Below are 17,039 nucleotides of genomic sequence, written 5' to 3' on the forward strand. Positions count from 1 at the left end.
CAGGAAGGCCGAGTTCTAGACAGAGCAGGGGAGCTGCCGGGGCCGGGCGTGAGGAGGGGCCGGGCGGCAGACATGAGGACGGCTACGGGGTGGCAATGCCACGGCGCACGGCGAAGTTACTGACACCGGGTACGGTGAGGAGCCGGCACCGGGGCGGGGGCCTATGCAGGGAAAATAGGCTCTCAGAGGTGTGTGCAGAAACGCAGAGAGAATAGCAAACCAGTGAAGCCGGCACACCTGGCCCGGGCTTGGCCAGTACCCCACGCCCCCTTCCAAACCTCCCTTCCGTCTCGTTTGCCCGCTTGGCTGGTGGCCGGGCAGGCCTGGTACCCAAAGCACCAGCAGCCACGGCCCCCATCAGCCTCCACGGTGGGCAGGGGCGCCCATCAGCCTCCACGGTGGGCAGGGGCTAGGCCTTCGGGTCATGAGCAAGGCTTCCTCCGTCCCCTGTAGAGGGCTGCTTCCTGCTCATCTTCAGGAAGAGCCGTCCTGGCAGCTTTGTGGACAAAACGAGGCGGCCCAGGACAGATCACCTGGGTCTGGAGTCCCCCTACAGGAATGGAAGAGATGGCCGTGAGGCTGCCTGGCGCCCCCAAGCCGCAGCTCATGAAGCGGAGAAAGGCTGCGGCCTAACCCCCTGCCCCACTCCTTCATGGTCTAAGGGAGGACGTGTCAAGGCTGCCGTTAGGGCTCCTGGCACCGTCTTGGTTTTAAAACTGAATGTCCCCAGTCCCAGGAAGCCCCTCAGTCACAGACAAACCAGGATGACCGGTCACCCACCACTCCTGCTGGGGACCTTCCCGCCCTTTCGCCAGGACTGCGCGGACAGCTCCTGTTGAAAGGTGCCCGCCACACCCTAGCTGCCTCTGAGGGGCTGGCCTGGGGCAGGACACTCCTGGCAGGAAGGTGCTCCCCCGGCAGGGCCTGTGGTACCCACGGGGATCGTTCACGTCCGGTGTGACAAACTGAACCACAGAATGACTCAGTCGACTTGGGCCAGGAAGACCAGTGACCCGGGCTTTCCAACAGACGTTGTCCCTCTGTCCCTGGGGCCAGGGTGCTGGGAGAAGGGTCTCTGCGAGCTCGTGGGGGGAGATTCAGGACAGGGCAACAAAGGCGCCGAGGCCCAGGCCCAGCTCTGCTCGGGGATGCGTGTCCGGTCACTCTCTGCGTGAGTGTTTGTCCAGCAGCCAGACGGAGCACCCCTGCCCTGCGAATCAGGTCACTCAGGCTGGCCAGAGCCTGGCCGAATGTCGCTGGGCCGTCTCTCCCCAGTACATGCCACCCCACCCCGCACACACACGCAGGCCACGTTTTGTTGACTGGGGTAGTTCGAGCGCCAGGCCAGTGGCTAGTCCACAGTGTGGATGCTCGAAAGCGGGTGTCGAACGACCACATGCTCCTAGCTCTGGGCTTTCCTTGCAGGTTAGCGCGTCTGGAGCTGGGGCAGGCTGCGGCAGAGTGCTCTGGCAGTCACTGCTGGACCGGCGTGCTGGGAAAGTTCTCGACTGTACAGAGAGGGGGAAGCATCCGTAATGAGCATCCACAGGCCATCCCCGGGACTCTTCCTGTGCGGCGGGGTGCGCTCCATCACCCGGTAGCCCACTCCCCATTCACTCCTCAATCCATCCTTTCCTCCTCACGCCTCAGTCCGCGATAGGCATCAGTACTTTTCTCCCAAATGTTTGTGCGTGGTTTTCATGAACTGAAGTTCAACAAGGAGTTAGAGGTTTTTATACAACTGCTACATACAGTGAGATGAATAAGTTTCCTTTTTAAAACGGCAGTCTAACTAGAGGCTGGCCAATTTCGTCAATCTTTTCAAAGAATCATCTCTAGGCTTTGTTCTCTGTTATTGCTGTTCCCTGCAGCTCTCGGCCGCCTGCCTTCTGCTGGATTTGGGGCGGGGTGCCCCTCATTTACCGGTACTATGAGATAAAGTCAGGTTATGGATCTGAGACACTCTTCTTTTCTAACATGGATGTTCACAGCTATGAATTTTCCTCTGAGCACTGCCTTTGCTGCTTCCCATAAGTGTGCCATTTACTCAATTTCAGCAAATCATGTACTCGTGTGACCCAAATCTCTATAAAGATAGAGAGCATGCCCATTACCCTAGAATGTTCTCGCAGGCCTGTTCCTGGTCAAACCTCCCCCTCTGCAGGCAAACGCTCTTCTCACCTTTCTCACTGTAGATAGTTTTACCTATCCCAGAGCATCACAGAAGAAGGTTATACAGTATCTATTCTATGTTTTGTTTTCTTATTTTTTTTTCTGTTCATTTTTTTGTTATTTGCCAGAGGGAACGTGCTCTTGCCAGAGAGAGAGAGAGAGAGAGAGAGAGAGAGAGAGAGAGAAACACTCCCACCAGTGGGACACAGTGATGCCGCAGTCCCTTCTCCATCCCTCATCCCAGCAGGATTGGGGCATGCACACACATGCCTGGCATGTTTTCCAAGCCACTGGGACAGGGGTTCAAACTGTGGCCAGCATGTGGGATCCCGTTCCCTTCATCACCAGGCTATGGGCTAGTCCACAGAAAGAGGATCACACCTAGGTACTCTTTGAGATGAGGTCTTTTTCACTTGGCATAATGTTTTTGAGATTTGCTCTTTTATTGCCCATGTATCAATAGTTGGTTTTTAATTTCTAATTTCTATGCCATCCTATGGATATACCACAAAATATGTATCTGTTCTCTGTCTGCTAATGGATACCTGCTCTGTGACCACAATTTAGCTTTCGTAAGTCTTGCTTCTGTAACGCTCTTGCTCAGGCCTTTGGGAGAACTCCTATGCTTATGAGACAGGTGAGTACGCAGGGCTAGTGGGTGGCACGGTGGTTACGTCGCTAGACTCCCACAGAGCTGGCCGCAGTTCTAGTCCCAGACCTGGTGTGTTGAAAATCACGCCAGGCACATGTGTGTGCATACCCAAAATCCTGAGAGGAGACTGGAGGAGAAGGGATTACGGCACAGCCATCCCCCCGGAGGTGATTTCCTACTTCCCCTTTCACTGCCTCTCTGTCTCTGGCAAGTGCATGTGCCTTATGGGGGAAAAGTTAGTTTATAAGATAGCCATTGTTTAATTTTCTTGCTTTCTTTCTTCCACAAACAAGGGAAAGATAGCAACCCCATGAGGGTGTGTATGCCAGGATCCAGCCTCTGGCCCAACCAGCCCAGTGTCATGAGCTTATCTGTGCTTGGGCCGATTCTGAGCTTCCTGGGGCAGAAGCTCAAGTTCACCTTTTGAGGGCTGTGGCTCCCTTAGGAGATAATGGTCCTGGGCCTGTGCTTACCTGCAGGGAAGGCAGGAGATCAGGTCCCGGCCCGTGCTTACCTGCGGGGAAGGCAGATCAAGTCCCGGCCTGTGCTTACCTGCAGGGAAGGCAGGAGATCAGGTCCCGGCCCGTGCTTACCTGCGGGGAAGGCAGATCAAGTCCCGGCCTGTGCTTACCTGCAGGGAAGGCAGACCAAGTCCTGGCCTGTACTTACCTGCTGGAAAGGCAGGAGATCAGGTCCCGGCCCGTGCTTACCTGCGGGGAAGGCAGATCAAGTCCCGGCCTGTGCTTACCTGCAGGGAAGGCAGGAGATCAGGTCCCGGCCCGTGCTTACCTGCAGGGAAGGCCAATGCTGGTTCCTGGACAGGTCCCGGCTGGTGCTTACCTGCAGGGAAGGCAGATCAGGTCCTGGCCCGTGCTTACCTGCAGGGAAGGCAGATCGGGTCCCAGCCTGTACTTACCTGTAGGGAAGGCCAATGCTGGTTCCTGGACAGGAGTGCTCCTGCTCCGTTTGCTGTGAACAGCTGGGCCGCTCTGCGTGAAGGGAGCTACGGCCTTCCGCGGGGAGTCCATTTTCACTAATTATGGTTTTCCTGGAAACTAAATATGGACTCGATCTGCACTATTCCCAGACACTTGTTCTTGGAAGGTAGGAGGGTGTATGTGTGTGAACGTGCATGAGTGCATGATGACTATGGGTAAGCATGTGTGTGTGAGTTGGGGTGTAGTGCACTTGTATGTGTGTGTGCACATGAGAGTGTATGCATGTGTGTGCATGTGTGCGTGCGTATGTTCCTGTTCAAGCAGCGGCAGCAGGGAAGGAGGCCCGAGCCTAGGGCTGGAGGGAGAGCTCGGGTAGGCCAAGCTCACCTCCCAGTGGACAGGGCGTCTGGAGGGCCGGGCCAGGGCTGGCAGAGGGGCCTGGGCTCCCTGGTTACCCCCAGCTGGTCCTGATGGCCGGCGCAGCACCAGTACCTGGAGAAGAGGGCCTGTTCCTGAGAGCAGAGGTCACAGTTTCTGAGCTCACCTCATCTTGGAAAAGGACAGAAAGAGGAAGCTTTGGAGGCAGATTTTCCAGAACATGCGTGGGCACGTGGCTTCTGCCCAGCGAGGGTGCCAACAGACGTGTCCCTGGCTTGCAGGCCTGGACCTCAGCCGGGCTCCTGCTCTCGTCCCAGTGAGAAGCATCTGCAGGGCCCTGGACCAGGCTGCCGTGGGGTGCTCCGGGAACTCCTGCACGGCCCGGGCTCCCTGGGCTCCTCGGCCCCTGACAGGATGGCTCTTCAGCTGGCATGGTCTTTCCCACCCAGGCTCTGGGGGCTCGGATTCACCGGGTGTCCCGTCACTGAGGGAATAGCCCTGCCCTTTCGGGAATAGCTGGCCCAGGGCCTGGGGGGACAGAAGCAAGTGCCATTCAGGGTGGCTCTCCATGTCCGAGAGCCCTCTGTGGGCTGGTCTGAGAGCCAGGCCAGACGTCAGCTGTCCCCAGGCAGGGGCTTGTCAGAGCCAGTGGAGGAGTGACTGGTCCTCAGGCCAGCCAAGGAGAGCAGTGACTTAGGGACTTGATGGGAGGCCCCGCAGGGTCCAGGCAGGTCAATCCAGGCAGGTGATCTCACCCAAGAGACTCCACTTGGCCTCAGATAGGTGACGCCAGGTGGACGGCTGCTCCCTGAACCCCGGTGGGCTCCCTTTCCATCTTTGGGACCCAGGCAGGTCCATGCCGCTGTCCAACCAGGTACTGTAAGGGGTGCTGGGCCTGCTCCGAGATCCCGAGGGTACTGCTGGACAGGGTGGCCTGCAGCCAGTAGGCCACCCATCTCAGCCTGGCTGCCCAGCACTCAGGCTGTCTGACGGGTGACATGGACACTCCCACAGGGTAGGCACACCCTTCCCCCTTATGCCCATGGACCATGACCCCGCCATGCTCAGGCACCCCATGTTCAGACTCCAGACATTTCTGGCAAAACCAGTGCCTCCCCACGCATTCTGCGTCACACTGGGGCTCCGGGGGGAGCTGCGGGTGGTTTTATGGCCCCGTAAGTGGGTGAGCTGGCTGTAACTGCTGTGAGCCATTGACCTGCCGTGAACTCCAGGGCCTCCTGACGTCTGTCCCGTCTCCACCTGTACCAGCCCTCCCAGCAGCGGGGAGGCAGGCTAGGGCACTCACACACTTGGCAGGACGGGAGAGCCACCCGTAGCCAGAGCCATTCCCAGGCAGGCTGGGAACAAAGGCCTCGTCCTTCCTGCGTGGAGCAGGTGGGCTCGGCTGGTGACGCCATCTCCTGGAAGGAGCCCTGGCCGCCCACAGAGGCCTGGCTCAGGAAACGCCTACAGGTGGGTGGGAAAAGCCAATTAGCAGAGCGTCCCAGTGGCTCCTTTCAGCCAGTCCCTCCGGGCAAACACCTGCCAATGCCCACCTGGCTCCTGGAGTGACATTCCCTGCTGAGCCCCATCCTGGGCTTTGGGACCCCCAGGGCTCACATCACTTCCGACAGAGCCGAGAGCAATGGGACTCAGCATCGTCAGGGCCAGTGGGCAGAGAGGAGCTGGCAGGCAGGCACAGGGACGCTAGCAGCCAGGCAGGGACCCGCTCCCAAAGCCCCTGGGCATGCAGCAGGAGCACAGGGACAGCTGGCCCAGGGCAGAGCCGTGAGCCAGCAGCACAGAGCACTCAGGGCTAGGCTGCGGCCGGGGTGTCGTGTTGGGCCACTTGGAGAAGCAGCAGGCGGGCGGGGCCTTGGGCGGCCCCAGCTCTGCCTGGCAGGTGACCTAGGACCACTCTGCAGCAGTCCCAGGGCTCCAGGGCCCAGCCCAGGTGGCATGCTGGATCCTGACAGGTTGCTGTCACCGCTAACCTGAGAGGACTTTCTACAGTCTGGCGAGGGGGCCTTCCCTAAGGGAAGCCCGAGGTCGTGACCAGGCTGTCCCTGTGCTGGGTAGGCCATCCCAGAAGCCAGCCTGGCCCTCCTCAAGGCCTATCCCAGGGCCTGGTGCCTATCCCCAGAGCTGCCCCCCGTCGAGCCACAGATGGGACGTGGCCCCTGACTGCTGGCGGAGCAGCAGCGCTCCGGGGCCAGGCTCCTCCCTGAGAGCAGACCCGCAGTGGGGACACAGAGTGAAGCCTTCCCGTGCGAGCCTCAGAAATGAGGGTCCTGCCCCGCTGCCCATCCCCGCCCACTTCCCACCGGCCAAAAGGAGGAGGCTGTGCCCTCGCAGAGTCCAGCCCCAGCGCCTCCATGACTCTCAGGCCGGCGGACAAGGACAGCCTGCCTTCTGGCACGCTGGCGCTCCAAGCCCTCAGGCTCAGTCCTCATGTACAGGTGGCTCTCACAGAGCTCAGGGTCACCCTCTGGATGCCCTGCAGCTGGGCGCAGCTGTGCTCACAGAGCTCCCCCCCTCGGCCTGCCTGGGGCTGCAGCGGTGAGTCAGTCCCCCAGTGGGGCCGGCACAGTTTGAGCAGTCGCTTGGCTTGGTCACTGCGCTGGCTATCTGCTGCTGGCTGGTGTGTCAGAGCCAACACTCTGGTCTGGACACGGAGGCCTGTGAGACCCACCTGGGCCGGTGCCATCAGCTGTGGGACATCGGGCACCTGGGCTCCCACTGCCCCTGCAAGAGCAGGGCTTGGCCCTGTGGGGCAGGCATGTGCAGGAGGGGACTTTCAGCGTGGAGCTTTCAGCACGCAGGGGCCCGCCTGCAGGGTGAGGGCCGCAAGCTTACTCCAAACCCCGGCCACCCTACATCTCAGTGGGCAGGCCATGGGGGCCTCTTCTCCCACAGTCCACCCAGCCCTGTGCTCAGGAGGTCTCCCCAGCTCCTTTCCCCTCCTTTCTTGACCCCCACACTATGTGGGGACAGGCCCACAGTCTGGGCTTCCAGGAGCCATTTTCTCGCTCCCCTAGAGGCCCCCCACCCTCAAAGCCATAGCACTGCAGAGTCCGAGCTGACCAGGCCACCGCTGTCCCTGACTGCAACAGGGACCTCCACGCACAAGGTTCTCCACTGCTGAGAAGAACACTCTCCCTGAAGGAGTCACTCACGGAGAACCTTCTCCTGGAATCTCCCACCACCATTCTGCACTTTCCCTGCCTTCACGTAAAGGGGAGCCCAGCAGTGATGACCTGCCCGCGTGGCCACTGCTGCTTCTCAGTCCACGGCCGGAGCTCAGCCCTCCTGCCTCTGCAGCCCTCCAGCCTCTGCTCCCAGGGACCACTGCAAGCTCCCCACTCATCCTGGCAGCTCTGCCTCTGCACCTCTGGTGGTCTTCATCCCTCCATGTCTGGGCGTGCCCAAGGCCTGCACCTGCTCAGGAAGGCCCTGCAGCTCCGTCCCGAGCTCAAGGCCACTCCTGGCCCCCTGGTACTCCAAAGCGTGCTGCCCTGCTGCAGGGCTCCAGGGCTTGCCCACTATCCCCCTGCCTCTCCCGCCCTGGACCCCTTCCCCTCACAGAGAGGGCTGTGCTGCAGCCCCTCTGGATCACCAGTCCAGGGAGGCCAGGGCCAGGAGAAGTCACAGGGTCAGACGTTCATACTGCACACACTCAGGTTTCCGGCTCTGACACACGCCCGTTCCCATTTCTCGCCCCGGGCGTGTAAGTTGGGTGTCTAGTTTGTGTGCTGTTTCTGTCCAGAGTTTCTTCCTGACGCGGCTGAGACATCCAGAAACAGGAGTGAGAGCTAGCACAGAAGCCACTCCTGGGAGCCCGGGCGGCACCTTGACTGGAAACACGGCCGTGGCCCTAGACTCGTGCCCGGTGCAGCCCAGGGCCTCCAGAGCAAGAGGGAGCTGGCCCCGTGCCATGTCCCCTGGTCCTCTCAACGCAGTCAGGGCACCTGAAAGTCACACAGTCCGCAGACCCAGGCAGAAGGAACAGCGAGGGGGTCCCAGACGTGACCGGAGCGTGTCTGCGGGGGAGTGGGCCACAGCAGCTCCCACCTTGGCTTGGCCTCACCCTATAAGCCACCAGTGGCCAAAACTCCCAGACACTGGGTCCTGCACTGGTCATGACATTCACAAGCAAGACGTGGTGCCGTCTGTGCTGGCCGCCCGGCGCTCCCGTGTATGAGGACCATGCTGTTCTGGGAAAGCCAGGTCCGGGGCTGCCTCAGCTTGCTGGATCTTCGCAGAGCCGTTGTGCAGTCCCTTGACGGGCTACAAACCTTCTCAGCGAATTCTCCCACAGTGGCATCGGCCGATGGTTTCCACCTGAGGTGTCTGGCCCTCACTGAAGGCCTGCTCATTAATTCTAGCACGGTGAGCTGTGTGGTCGCCGGCTCGAGGACACTGGGGGCCCCACTGAGGGCACAGGGGCTCCCTGGCGCAGGCCCCACGCCCTCAGGGAGCAGCGTAAGCAGCACTCACTCCCTCTCAGCTTTCTGCTGGCCTTGCTTTTAGGGGTGGTTCTGCTCTGGAAGCGTTTCCCCCCCTTCCAAATGTTCTCGTTAGCCACAACACGCACACACACTCACACACATGCCCACACACACTCATGCACTCACACTCGCACACACCCTCACACACATACATGCCCAGACACACACACATACTCACATACATCTCACACACACTCAAATATGCACACATATGCACACTCACACACATGCTCACACACATGGTCAAACTGACACATGCTCTCACATGCATACACATGCATATACATGCTTTCACACACACTCACATGCTCACACACATGTTCACATATGCTCAAATACATTCTCTCGCTCAAATACACATATGCTCAAATACATGCTCACACCCATTCAAATGCATACACATGCACACACGATCGCACACACATGGTCACACATGCTCACATGCACACTGACACAGTCACACATGCTCACACAATCAAACACATGATCACAGACACTTGCATGCATGCTGACACACACACGCTCACACACATGCACGCTGACACAGACTTATGCACATACTCACACACACGCTCACATGCACATTGACACACACTCACACACACTTACACGTGCCCTCACACACATGAGCACATGCACTCACACATGTTCATATACATGATCTTAGATACACAAGCTCACACACACTCTTACACGCTCACATATATGCTCACACCCACACAGTCACACACACACTCATACAAACATGGTCACACACATAGACATACACACACATACACACTCTCATATTCAAACACACACACATGCTCACATGCACACACACTCACACAAATAGTCACACACTCACACGTGCTCTCACACATGCTTGCACACTCACACACATGTGTACTCACACACTCACATGTATGCTGACACACACACGCTCTCACACAATGCATGCTGACACAGACTTACATACACTGACACACTCACACACTCGCATGAATGGTGGCACACACGCTCACACACATGCATACTGACATTCACACACATGCTTACACCTTCACACACACGCTCACATGCACGCTGACACACACATGCTCACACACGCCCACATGCCTACTGACACACACTCACATACATGCTCACACACTCACCCACACATGCTCACATGTGCACTCACACAGATGCTCTCATGTGCACGCACGCACTCACACACACATGCTCACATGCTCTCACACACACACAAACACACTCATCTCAGCCTGCTAGAACAGCATGAAGGCTCGGCCTGCCTGGCTACAGCACCAGTTTGCTGACTCAGTTCCGGCAGAAGAGGAGGCAGAGCCGGCGGACACCATCCTCGGTTCAGCCACGCTCAGCATCTGACCCAGGTGTGGACACATGCTCTCTGTGTGCTCCAGGGCCTCGCTGATGTTTCATAGTAAACCCGTGTGAAATGCCAGCGTGGCCTGGGTCCATGGGTGCAGACGGGAGGCCAGCACTCAGGGTACCTGGTCCCCTCTGGCTAGGAAAGCAGGTGGAAATCCCAGGTGGAGGACCGCCAGGACAGGTGCTCGTGGCCACCGGGAAGGGCACTCAGGCCAGAGCAGGCAGCCGTGTGGGAGCCCCTTCCCAGCTCCGTGACCAGGAGGGCCTGAGTCGTCCAGCCCCTTCCTGAGTGAGCAGCATGGGACTACAGCTGGGGGCTGCTGCCCATACCCCACAAATACTTCCTGAGCCAGGCACCCCAAGTGCCGGGTGCAGCTGTGAGCCGGCAGTCCAGCACACCACCTGGGGCAGTTCTGCTCACGGGGACAGGCAGGCGGCAAACCAGCAAGTGGGAAGAACGATAATGCCGGGTCGTCACGACAGCGGTAGGGAAGCCGACACAGAGGTGGGGCGACAGAGAATGCCACCGATGGGGGTGGCACCGTTTGAGACGACGGCAGGGCCAGCCGCCCAGGCTGTCGGCCTGGCGGGTCTGTGAGCAAAGCCAGGCAAGGTCCGAGTGCTTGTCCCAAAGGCTGCCCAGAAATGCCCGGCCTGGACAAGGCTCTTCCTCCGGGCTGATGTGAGGCTGTCTTCCAGTGGAACCCCGCTGCAAGGTCGCGGGCCCTCCCATGGGGGTGTCCTTGGTGACGCGTCTTGTGTTTCCGAGTTGTGGAGTGCAGAGACCTCTCATGCTTATGCAGCCAGGCAGCCGGATAGTCTCCTCAGTTTTCCAGGCCTTTATGTTTGGAAAGGCCATGCCATGAGGTCAAATACTGGCTCCAGTTCCTCCTGGCTGCCTCTGTTTCCCTCACCGGATCCCCATGCCTGGACCAGGATGTGAAGAACACTTAGGTCTGGGTTGATCAGGCATTTCTGGAAACTTCCAATGAGCCCACGGACCTGGCGCCCCCGGCCTCTCCTGCCGCACTCTGGCTGTGTGCAGTGGGCCTACTGGGAGACCCCTGCCGTTGTCACCGTATCTGTGTTCCCCCGGGCCCCTCCACTCCAAGGCCGGGAGCTCTGGTCCTGCAGCCCGAGTCTGAGGGGCCCTCGTGCTGCTGTCTGCGGCCACAGTCTGGTCCCCAGGCTGGCTGCCACAAGGCAAGTAGGAAAGGAATGTGCATGGGGACTTCTTCCCGCCTCTGAGCTTGCCAGGCCCCTACTGAGCTGCAGGGAGCGCTGGTCCTGCAGGGCTGGGGCAGGAAGGGCAGGGACAAGCCCAGTGCACCCCACATCCCCAAAGTAAGACCGTGCTCAGGACACGTGGAATGTCCGCGTCCACGGAAGGATGGCATGTGCATGCGACATGGGTGCCGCAGGGAGCTTCTGATGGCCAGAGAGCCACGTGAGAACTGAGGAGGCAGGACTGAGCCAGAGGACCCCGTGAGTGCACTGCCATCGTCAGCTACTCGGGCACGTGAGCTGGGGGCAGACGAAGCCTTGCTAGGCGGTGTGGTCCCACACACTTCATGTGGCTCCTCCCTTGAGGGCCTGGAGCCTCAGTGCACTGAACACGTGACCCCCCCTCCACGCAGCGCAGGACGAGAGACCCTTCGGTGGAGAAGTCCTTACATACTACCCCACCGCACCCAAGGCCAGCGTCAGCTGCGACACGACCCGAGCTGGTCCGTGGCTCTGTGTTCTGCTGAGAGCACGCCCTTGTGACACAACCCAAGCTAGTCTGTGGCTGTGTCCTGCTCCCCAACACCACCAGCCACCAGAAAGTCATGGGAAACGCCGGCTGGACGAACTGCCGTGGGAGCCCCGACGGCCTCTGCCCTCCTGGTGACCAGGGACACAGCGTCGGCGAAGGCCACCCGCCAAGAGAGCCTGGTGACTCGCCCAGGCACAGCCCGGCATGGCCGAGGGGACGGCCCCCAGGACTGCCCCTCCCAGGCGGCAAACGCGCTCTGAGGTCAGGACGGGGCCAGGCGTGGGTGCCTGGGGGCGCACCACGAGGCTCCTCAGCTCCCCAGAGTCTAAAGCTGTTCTCGGCGAAGCTTGCCGTTTAGGGAAAAGCCGCGCACCCTTCCCCGGGGAGGATCGCCCTCATGCTTTGTAGGAGCAGCGGGATGGAAAGACGCAGGACAGCCCGGTGTGCGGTGGGCGGGGAGGGTCTCCTGGCCGGGGAGGGGCTCGACCAGAGAGGACATGGCCGGCCCTGTGTGTGTGGGGGCAGCCCTGGCCTCCTCTCAGCCTCCCCCTGCCATGGGCCTCTGCCCTGGTGGCCAGACCTTCTGGAGGAGAAGGTGTCCCATGTGGGAGGAGAGCGCCTGAGGAGCCTGAGGTGGACTGCACCCAGGGTGCAGGGCGTCCTAGGGAGGAGGGCAGGGGGCCCGGGCGGAGGGAGGCTGGCAGGAGAGGGCAGGGGACCCAAGGCGGAGAGAGGCTGGTGGAAGAGGGCAGGAGGCCTGGGGTGGAGGAGCCCAGAGAAGAGGGCAGGGGGCCGTGGCAGGGTGGGGGGGAGGAGCCGCCAGGCAGGGGAGGCAGTGGAGTTCCACCTCTACTCAAGGGCAGCCAGCAGGACCCTGAAGACAGACTTGGGGTGAGGTGGACTTGAGGCGGGGTAGACATGGGGTGAGGTCCAGACCCAGGGCAGCCGCGGAGCCTGGGAGGGTCTGTGTTGGCGTGTGCGAATGCCACAAAGGTGACCTGAGTGAGGGGTCAGGAGCTACAGCAGGACCCGCCAGGCTGAAGGTCACAGGTGAAGGTCGCAGGCAGAGGAGGAAGGGCAGGCAAGGTCTGGGGTGTCTGGGGAGCCAGATGAGATGGAGAACAGGCCGGGGGCTCTCCGCGGGGTTTGGGGAAGCGAGTCCGCAGTGCCTTCTGGGTGTTCAGGAGGAACCGACCACGCAGGGAGCTGGCTGCTCAGGTCCGGAGCCCCGAGGGATCTCTTCAGCTGGGCTTGTGACCTGGCGTGTGCCGGCTCGTGGGCACCATGTCCCGGGAGGCAGTGGGGCCAGAGGCCCAGACCTGAGCCCCAGGGAGCTGGAGTCGGGATGGCTGCAGAGGAGGCACAGTGGGGTGGGGGCGTGTGAAGGACCACACACGTCGGGCAGGGCTCCCGTGGACTCCTGCCAGGCAGGGGAGGAGTCGCAGCCTTGGCCAGCCCGGCTCCACCGAGGACACCCACACATGCAAAACGGCAAGTCTGTGCGAGAATAAGGTGCGGCGTGCTGGGCTCCTCTGTCAGGTCGTCAGAGACTCCTGGAGGGGGCGGTGTGTAAGAGGGGCCGTTGGGAGAGGCTGCAAAGACAGTTAGCCACAAGCACGGTGACCCCGAGCTTCCGACTGAAGCTCCGCCCACCTGCGCAGGGCCAGGGAAGGAGGGCACGGGGTCACCGAAGTGAGCAGTGACCAAGTCCGAAGGCGGGTCAGCCCGACGGCTGGTCAGCCCGACAGCGGGGTCAGCCCAATGGCGGGGCCAGCCAGACGGTAGGATCAGCCGGACGATGGGGTCAGCCAGTGAGCCCGACGGCGGTGTCAGCCCGACGGCGGGGTCAGCCCGATGGCGGGGTCAGCCCGACGGCGGGGTCACAGCGTATCCCGTAGGCACCTAGGGGCTCAGACCACCTTCAATTTTGTTACCCTGGGAGTTTTCTTTTTGAAACAAAATGAAGCTATTAACCACAGATAATTATTTGACAATTATTTGATTAATTATTACTTAGTGATGGTCTATAACTTTGAGGAGAACAACAACGATTTGGCTCATGTTCAGGCATTTCTGAAAAATCCCTGACATATTACGCCCTCTCACTAACGCACGATGAGCAGAAAACCCTCAGGACCCCATGGAAGCTGTGAGAGTGAGTTCACAGTGGGGAACGGAGGGCGAACCAAGGCGGGCATCGGTGGTGTCTGCACACAGCGGCCAGCATTCTGAAACAGGGTCAGCCGAACAAACCCATCCACAGTCACATCGCAAGAGGCTAGGCCTGGTGATTAAGGGGCTAGACCCCACATGACCAGCTGACTGGTTCGAGTCTTGGACTCGGTGGCATGAGAAATATGCCAGGCACATGTGTGTGCATGCCAAAATCTCAAAATGGAGAAGAGATTGCGACGTGACCTCCCCCATGGGGAAACACTTTCTCCCTCTCTTCCCCACACTGGTGAGTGTATGCACTCTCCAGCAAATTAAAAAAGAGAGAGAAAGAGAATGCCTTCTTAAGAATAAATGTATTGCAGGGTACAAAAGTTACAGTCTGAAATACTTTATAGTCTGAATTTATAAAATACTATGGAAAGAAATTAAAGAAGACTTAAATGGAAAAACATTCCATGTTCACAGATCAAAAACCTTAGTATTGATAAAGTGACAGTGAGAGTCTTCCATGTCCACGTGGCTGGGCTGCTGAACCTAAGTATGCAATTAAACACTGACCCAGAGAGATGGCCTAGATTCGCCTTGAAAGGCCCAAGAGCAAAACTGAGGTTCCTGGGAAGAAAGCACGCTGCCCATGGGCACTAGTGTTCCGCGCGCCCAGTGGCGCCAGCCTGTCAGCTCCGACGGCCTGTCCCCGGGGCTCAGACCTGCATGGCCAGCCTCCACAATTGCTAAACTCGCCCCTTACAATGCACCTCGTAGCAGACACCCTGCTAGCGTGTTCTGTGGGATTTTGACAGACGTGACGACATTTCCCAAATTCATCTGCACAGTCAATGCGATCTTTCTCTCAGTCTCAGCTAGCTTTTCTCCCAGAAATTGACGATCTGATACTAAAATCACATGGAGACTCAAGGGATCCAGAATAGTCAAAATAATCTTGAAAAAGAGGAACAAGGTTAGGACTCCACTTCGACTTCAAAACCTCCTACAGGTCTACAGGAACCAGGCGGTGCGGCAGCTACAGAAGGACAGAAACTAGACTAATGGAACAGAGCCAAGAGTCAGGAAATTAAGTATTTCACACAGGGTGCTAAGGTAATTCAACACTGGAAGAACAGCCTTCGCAGCAAATGACCCTGGGCAGCCGGGTGTCCACATGCCAAAGAATGAAGGAGGGCCCTCCTTCAGGATAAAAAATACGCGTTAACAGTCCCGAACCCTTAGAGGGAAAACAGAGGTGTGAAGCTATATGCCGCGATTAGGCGATGGCGTCTTCAGGCACCAGAAGCATAAGCAACAGAGGACAAAAAGGGTCAACTGAACCTCAGAATGACAAACCCTGGTGCCTCAAAGGGCACCATCAAGGGAATGGAAAAGCAGCCACGGAGGAGGAGAGAGTATTTGCACCCCACGTGTCAGATAAAGGTCTGTACCTGGAACACGTAAAGAACCTTCACAGCTCATGGGAACCAGCAGTTAGCGTAATGGCTATGTCACTGGACTCCCACGTAGTCGACCGCCGTTCGCGTCTCGGACCCGGTGGCTTAAATCTCACGCTGGGCGCGTGTGCGTGCGTGCCCAAGATCCCGAGAGGAGAATGGAGGAGAAGGGATTGCGGCGTGACCATCCCCCCTGGGGGGTGATTTCTCGCTTTCTGTCTCTATGTCTCTCTCTGTCTGTCTGGTGAGCGCACGCGCCCTATAGCGAAAACCTCTCCAAAAAAAAAAAAAAAAAAAAAAAAAAAGAACCTTCACAGCTCAGCATCAGACACAACTCCATCTGAACAAGAGCAAAGAAGCCAGTAACATTCCACCCAAGAAGACAGGCAGATGTCTGCCCACGCCAAGGAACGTGCTCGCGTCACTGCCATCAGAGAAATGTGGATCCAAGCCCCATTCGGATCCTCTTCACGCCACTAGGACAGCGATAGAGGAGACTGGGGAGTGCAGGGGACAGGAGTGCTGTCCATGGTGGTGGAGCCAGGAATATACGCACAGCAGAAACGGGACTGGCGTGGCTGAGACAGTCAGCGGTAGTCACAGTACCGAGGACCACCTGAGATCGTGACGGGGATGAGGACATACAGCGGGTACACACCAGGAGTGGGCGCTCGGGACGGGGATGAGTAAACACAGCGGGTACACACCAGGAGTGGGCGCTCGGGCCGGGGATGAGTAAATACAATGGGCACACACCAGGAGTGGGCGCTCGGGACGGGGATGAGGACATACAGCGCGTACATTTTAGGAGTCAGCTCCTTGGGATGGCTAAGTTGGATCCAGTCACAGAAAAGCCTTCCACTGCGTTGCTCCAAGTGCGTGAGCGCCTGATTCTGGGTGGGGCGCTGGGCAGAGGTCACTGCCAGTGGGCGCAGGGCCTCTTGGTGCTCGGGGAAATGCGCTGCTAGTACCCGTGGGCAGCTGCACACTCCCAGTGTCTCACACCTCCCTACCGAGCGCCAGGCCTGGCTCGCGTCGCACGTGAAATACCCCTGAGCACTGTGAGAATGCCGCGATAGACTGGCCCTATAGCCAGCTGTCCCAATGCGCTTTGGGTTGTTATTGTTTTTACTTTTTAAATATTGTCAGATGGTGCAGGTGCTCACTTGAAAGAGAGACAGACAGACACAAAGAGGAAAAGTGAGAACGTGCCCTCCCAGGGCACAGGCATGCCGCAGTCCCTTCTCCTCCAGTTGTCCTTGGTGGGATTTCAGGCCCCCACACATGCACCTGGCAGTGTTTCTCAAGCTGCCAGGCCTGGGACTCCAGCGGAGCCATCAGCCACGTGGGACCCAGGTGCCTTAACCACCACGCCACTGCCTGGGCCTGCTGTTATATTCTTACATTCATTATTTATTTCTTCCATGAGCAATAACATACCTAGAGAGAGACAGCACCCCCAGGGCTGCAATGTCACCCCAGCCAGCCCCAGACCAGGGCATGTGCTGTCCACGGGGTCCCTAGAACTAAACCGGGCACTTTCCGACGCAGGGCTTCGTCACAGAGCACTGCATTGTACCTGTGCGCTGCCGTCCACCCTGAGTCCCCGTAAGAAATGTAGCTAAGGTCCTATTACAGTGTCGACTA

Source organism: Tupaia chinensis, unplaced genomic scaffold (assembly GCF_000334495.1).
Source record: "Tupaia chinensis unplaced genomic scaffold, TupChi_1.0 Scaffold000332_1, whole genome shotgun sequence".
Classification (NCBI taxonomy): Eukaryota; Metazoa; Chordata; class Mammalia; order Scandentia; family Tupaiidae; genus Tupaia; species Tupaia belangeri.